This window comes from Limulus polyphemus, unplaced genomic scaffold (genome assembly GCF_000517525.1).
Source record: "Limulus polyphemus unplaced genomic scaffold, Limulus_polyphemus-2.1.2 Scaffold1094, whole genome shotgun sequence".
Classification (NCBI taxonomy): domain Eukaryota; kingdom Metazoa; phylum Arthropoda; class Merostomata; order Xiphosura; family Limulidae; genus Limulus; species Limulus polyphemus.
The window spans coordinates 92,577-99,309 of NW_013666704.1; the positions used below are offsets into that span (position 1 = coordinate 92,577).

General features: G+C 31.7%; 1 pseudogene; it reads right to left on the reverse strand.

Moving 5' to 3' along the window:
• LOC106462101 overlaps positions 1-6,733 on the reverse strand; it is a 169,365-nt pseudogene that overhangs the window by 50,533 nt on the left and 112,099 nt on the right.

Consider the following 6,733-nt stretch of genomic DNA (forward strand, 5'->3'; position numbering starts at 1 on the left):
TTTAAGCCGTCTCCAGCCATTATTATTCCACACATTTATTTATATTACTTAACAATTTCCAGTCAAATATCTAGCTCTATGTAAAGTAAACAGAAAAAAACTCAGTTTTTTTCTCATAACACTTGAAAAATTAATAAACCCTTTCATAACTACTAAGAACGATAGGTAAGGATCAAACAATACGTACGAGATAATTTATTTCAGATGTATGATTTTAATATTACCATTTGAATTATCAGTAGCTATGGTATAGAACAAGAAAAAGCAAGATAACTTTCAATAACTTTTACCATCTTGAGGTTTATAATATGAGGAAAATATTTTCATTTATGGCACAACTAAAAACTCTAGTGTTAAATTTTTGGCTGGAACGTTATGAAAGAATAATATTGTTTTTAACTTTGTCTGAAGTTAAATGCTAGGCTTTTATTAATATTGTTTTACTTTAGTCTTCTCTCTTGTTTTCCTTACATAGAAGAAATGTTGCGTAAAATTAAATCTGCCAACTAAAATTGTTTTACTGATAGATAGCCACTCAGTGGTATGTCTGCGGACTTACAACGCTACAGACAGAGTTTCAATACCCGTGATGGGCAGAACACAGATAGCCCATTATGTAGCTTTGTGATTAATTACAAATCGACCAACCAATGAGATAAATATCACGTTTATATGTACTGTATAAACTCGTGTAGTAGCTGTATTTTTGTGACCAATTTTTTGAGCTATAAATATGAAAACTGACATATTATCTTAGTAATAGAATAATCAGTTTTTTTCAGATAAACATGTAACATATCCATCCAACAGTAATATTAGTACCCGTACCGTGAACTCTACGTTTGCCAATGATTTATGACTTATAATGGTTAGACACGGTTCAAAGAGTAATAAAACAATATAATTTAAGTATAAATAGATTGTTACTGTTACAAGTTTAAAGCTATTTAGGATTAACAAATGTAGTTTCATGTTACAATTGGAAGTCATTCTAGTTATAGTATTAAAAGTAGAAATGGTCACGTAGTCGGTCCCAGGGAGCGAAACGTGTTGGTAGAGTTAAGTGTTTTGGTTTGTTTTCACAAGTTTTTGGTTTAAAGTGTAACCTGGCCTGGTTGTTTTCTTAGGTTGCCGGAAAAACTAGGTCGACTATTACATGAGATATATATGAACAATTTTATTTTCATTTTGAAACTATAAAAATTTTAAATTGCAATATAAAACATATTTCAGCAATTTTTCATCCAATAACCTTCAGACTACCGAACTTTTGGCATGCCGAATATATTACCGCTGGAGTCCACATATTAAATAGCTTTAAATTATGTCCATCACAATCAACACTTAGTGTAAGAAAATGGCTAAAAATGGGTTAAATTTATCATTTACTTTTGAAACACACAGTAAATCCTAGCTGTAATTAGTGAGATTAATTGAAATATTGACGATGTCTTTGAGACATTTCTGTGGGATTCGTATGTTTATAGAGACCCTGTGACCAACAGAGTGATGGATTCTGTCAGTAATTCTATTATTCGACAATTTTCATAAAATAATAAATTCAGTATTGTATGGTGAACATGATTGGTAATAAAATTAATATACACTACATATGATATTTGGTTTTATTATTTTTTTAAGTTTAATAAAATTATTACTCACTACAATTATTGCCATAATTATTGTCGTTGTCATAAAAATATTCCCAACTTTGCGCTTTTGGAGCAACACAATCCAATCTGGGTCAAGCGAGTCGTATGATTTTCTTCATAATTTACATAAACACCCATATAGAAATAGGTAAAATATATCTTCAGAGAACAAAGTATAGTCATTCGTTGTCACAATTTGTAGTACAAACTTCTCTAACGCTGTGATTTCTTATTTGTATCTGAGGTAGGAATTTTTCTAAATGGTTGTCTTCTGTCATATAATATTTTTTACAATATACTTTGCATGTTACGGTTAAAGATAGTCGGATCCTGACCGTGCTTTAAGAACTGGTAAGTTAAACAGACTAAACTCGGTTTAATCGTTTACATCCGGTTGCCATTCACAAGTGGTCTGCAGCCACAGTACCTCCTAGTGGCAGCTACACTCTTTATTGACCACCACTATTGACTGACTCTGATGACAGATGTGTTTGAACAGTCGTCTATGAACTGTCTTTGATAATAACTCTTCTGCAAGTCAAACATCTTTTATCCAGTCTCTATGACAGTCAAATATAAGTATTCCCTTACCCATAGCCTTGTACACAATAACATGGCCATACCTCTGAAGTGAAAATATTAAAAAAATACGGGATAAATTAAGTTATCAATTTATTATGAATATGGTCATATAAGATTACGTTTTTATGAGACGTGATAATCCATGGAAGGAAAATAAATTCTCTATGTATTAAACTGCTTACTAAGATTTAGATGGAGAATCAAAAGAAATCTAAGCATTAAGGAACAATACCGTGAGCTGTTATTTTACTAGTATCTATTAAGAATGGGTTTAACTTGTGAAATTTTATTACAGAGAAATACACGTATTTATAAATATGGCCATATAACGTTTCGACCCTCTAATTCGGTGACGATCAGTGAAGAAAAAATAACAATAATTGACAACATTAAAGAATACAAGATTAAAACCATGTTCTAATCGCGTGAAGCGAAAACAACAATAGAATTAACCAAGAGTGTTATTGACTATTTACACAGAGTATCTATGGGGGCGAAAAAATAAGATTAAAAACCTTTACTTTTTGTTTTTATTAATATATATATATATTATAAACTATCTACTTATAAAGTGGTTTATTACACACTTAATTTGTTTTAAAGCAATTTCTACTAAAAATGAATTTATAATAAATCTTTTTATAAATAGAATGCTTATAAAAAGTAATATATATGTATATATATATCTTAATAAAAACAAAAGTAAATGTTTTTAATCTTATTTCTTCGCCCTTATAGATACTGTTTATTTATTTAGTTAGTTAGTTTTATTTTTGTTCTCTCTACAAGCGATTAGATTATTTTGTAATCTCTAATGTTGTAAATTACCGTTATTTTCTCTTCCCTGATCATGACCGAATTAGAGGGGCGAAACGTTGCATGTTTATATACAAGTGTGTATTTCTCTGTAATAAACTTTCCACAAGTTAGAAACAGTGAGGTAAGAATGGGTTTTTATATTAAAAATTATACTTACAAAAAATGGTGAGTATCCATCCATCTTCCAAAGCACTGTCTGCAATCAAAGCATTATCTACTTGGCATGACAAGTATTTGCCATGATCATCTATCGTCGGCGTAAAAGTGATTTTGCTAATTGTCACGTTATCGTTTCTTGGGACTGCAGATGCCAATATCTCCTCACTCCCCTTTCTCCATATGATTCGAGCAGGTGGCCGAGAACCACTTGATTGGCACACAAGCTCAACTTGACGTCCTGCTGAAAGGGGTGTCTTTAGTGTTGTAATTCGGACGTCCAGAGGCTTTACTGACACCATGCATAGAAATGAAAATATTTATAACCATTTAAATCACACGGTACTTTTCAAAGCGCTTCAAGTGTTTAGTTTTATAAGAAACGTGTATAAATATTTTAGTTGAACTTTATTTTTTTCAGTCCTCGATTCGTTTTCCACATTTCGTTGCACATATACTTCTCAATTTTATACAAAGAAGGAAAATTATCCCAATCCAAAATGAACTCATGAACCATAGTTTCAACTGAACATCTTACTTCTCAAAAATATTGTTAGATTTTATACCTTTATCAACTTGGGCAAATATATCGTTGAGAAATTATACAGTTATTTTTGTTCAACTTCAGGTAAGAATTATTTGGTAATTTGTAAAATGAAGCGCATTAAGCGGCCGTTTATCTCAGTATATATGTCGCTTTTATACAATTCTAAGAAGCAAGCAAAGGAAAAAAACCCTGTAGCAATGGTGTTTATGAAACGGAATGATATCGTTAGACTAGACATTAGTTATAAAATTTTCTATTCTCAAAAAAAAGTTTCCCCCAAATAATATTTATTACGTGATCATACTTGCTATATAAACTAATTTTACCGCACGAAGAATTTGCTATTACTACAGATTTTGAATGAATTATGATTTAATTAAGTTTGTCTTAATAACATGTCTGAAAATTTTTTATTGAAGCCAGTTATATATATATATACAAAATAAATAAAATAGCTCATTTTAATAGTGACAAACGGTTAAACCTTAATGAATATATTCAAGCCTTATATAAATGAGCTAGGACTAAACGAATTTGACGTAATAATAGAAACATACGATAACTTATTAATTCATAACGTGAGTTTTATAGGGTTTTGTGCATTACATAGGAACTATTGTGAAGCTCTAATCTGCAATCCTTGGAGAGATGTTAGGTCTCTATAGATATGTCACACAGCATTATATTGTACCTTCCCTGAGTTTATGTATAGTAACGCATAATTAATGACTACATAACTGTAATGTTATTTCTCTTTCGTGTGCCATCGTATATTAAACACATAGGTAATTATCCGATATTATTAATTTTAATGAAGATTATCTTGGAATTTACAATCGCAATCTTGACGATGTATCGATTAAAGTCTAAAGACTTGAAAATAAAGGAATTAAAACTATCGTTACCTTATGGTTACATATTACATAATAAGTCAATTGAGTTATATAGAAATAAAAAAGATCGGAAAAGTGTCAGTTTTCAAACTAAATTCTACCCAAGCAAATTTAAAAATATAAATTAAGTCTGATCATTTGTTGTTATTTCACTACTTATTTTATGCGATACTGTCATAAAATACACGCGTCCTGTTGCAGGATTCAGACTCCCCTCATAACTCACAAAGGCCCAATGTACGATCATACTTCCCCATTATTCTCAATTACTTCTATAGCTAGCCAAAATGAGTCTATACTTGTAAATAAATCTATTTAGGGCACACTCTCGTGGTACCCGAGCACGCAGCGTTTGGTCCCGACAACTTGTAAGTATGGATATGAACGCAGTTTCAAACATGGCGACCCTGAAGTCTCGAGGAAAGCCAGGGACACAAATTCCAATGTATATTTGAGTTCAGCGATTCTGAAAGTCTACTCTCTCGTAGATCTTTATCATGTCTGGGTGATCTTCTTGACGTGTTTAGCCCCCTCTCGTTAGCCCTTTTGTAATGGGGCTACGCGATGTAGATTGGTAGCTCCAAAACTGTGGATGAGTTCGCGGAAAAGGAAACCAATTTACAAATACACAACGTAGATGAGTTTAGGATGTCAAGATTGTTTTAATATACGTGCAATTGCAAAATAATTAACAATAGACGTTTTTCTTGTAGTTAAACAAATTTGAAACGAGGTATGGATATCACTTAGTAATCGCTGTATTTTTCTATTTTATGTTCGAAAACATAAAGAGAAGTAAAATACACAACTGAACTTGTAAGTAATTCAAGAAAAATAAAAACTGTGGTGCAGTTTAATTTTGAATTTTTTTCGTATGTTTTTGTACCAACAGAAAACTACTTTAGAAGAGCGATTTATTTCCTTGTCTCTTGAACTAATGACTCTGGAGACGTTATTTTAAACTGCAACAGTAATCGATTTTCGGTGATAGAAGATGACTTTAAGAGCCGGAACGTGAAGAACATGCTGTTAAGGAATGCCGTTTGGAATCTCTAGAAATACTTTAGAAGACATCAGGATCAATTTTCTTGAGTCTGGTTGAAACCCGATGAGTAAAGTACACTCTACAAATCAACAGTGTCAAGAATCGCTCTCATTCCGAATAAACTAGACTCGGGACAGCAGTAATGGTTACAATCAATTACAAAGTGGTTCCTGAACCATACTGAGTTGCACTTCATTAAAGAAAGACATGTATTTTTTTTCTCAATAAAGAACACTTAGCAACGTAACTCGCGAAATGTTTACTTCTGCAGAACAGGTATAGAGACAACTAAAGTTTCAATCCAATAGGAAAATCTCATTTTATTCCCTTCGTGAACAAAAAAATATAACTTTCAGCGTATATTTAATCTGATGCCAATTAAAACAAATGTAATCCTTTGAACGGTTTTATCTGATGTCAATTATTAAATACTAAATCAGCTAACACACACTTTACGTTTACACCCTGGAAATGCAATTTTCAAATTCCTGTAAAAACAAAAAAAAAGACGCTCACATAAATTATGTTATTATTATTATTTTTTCATTCTTATACGAAGAACGAACGGCCTTAGAACACATAAGATAAAATAGTTATTCCTTTCAAGATGTTAACGCTTACAATTTAAATCCAAAGTCAACTGATTTGGACACTGGCATGCTCAAATTGCTGTTGGACGCTTGACATGTCAACACTGACATTAAGTGGTCTCTCTGGAGACGATTGATTAACAGCTCGTTCCGTACAGCTCCTCCAGGGGTCACATAGTAATCATCATCCAGTAGAGATGAGTCTTTCCACCACGTGACAGTTGGTGTTGGGTCCCCTATATCACACGACATATATTTATAACCGTCTTATTAATATTATAGATATTGAATTAATTTTCAACTAATTTTAAAACTACATAATAAAAAATACCTTACTTTATATGGATTATCTTCATGATTGTCTACACAAGAGTAAATATGATAATTTGTGTCCAGTTGATGAAAATATCAAAAACAAAGTAGGTGAATGGAGTGATATCGAAAGATTA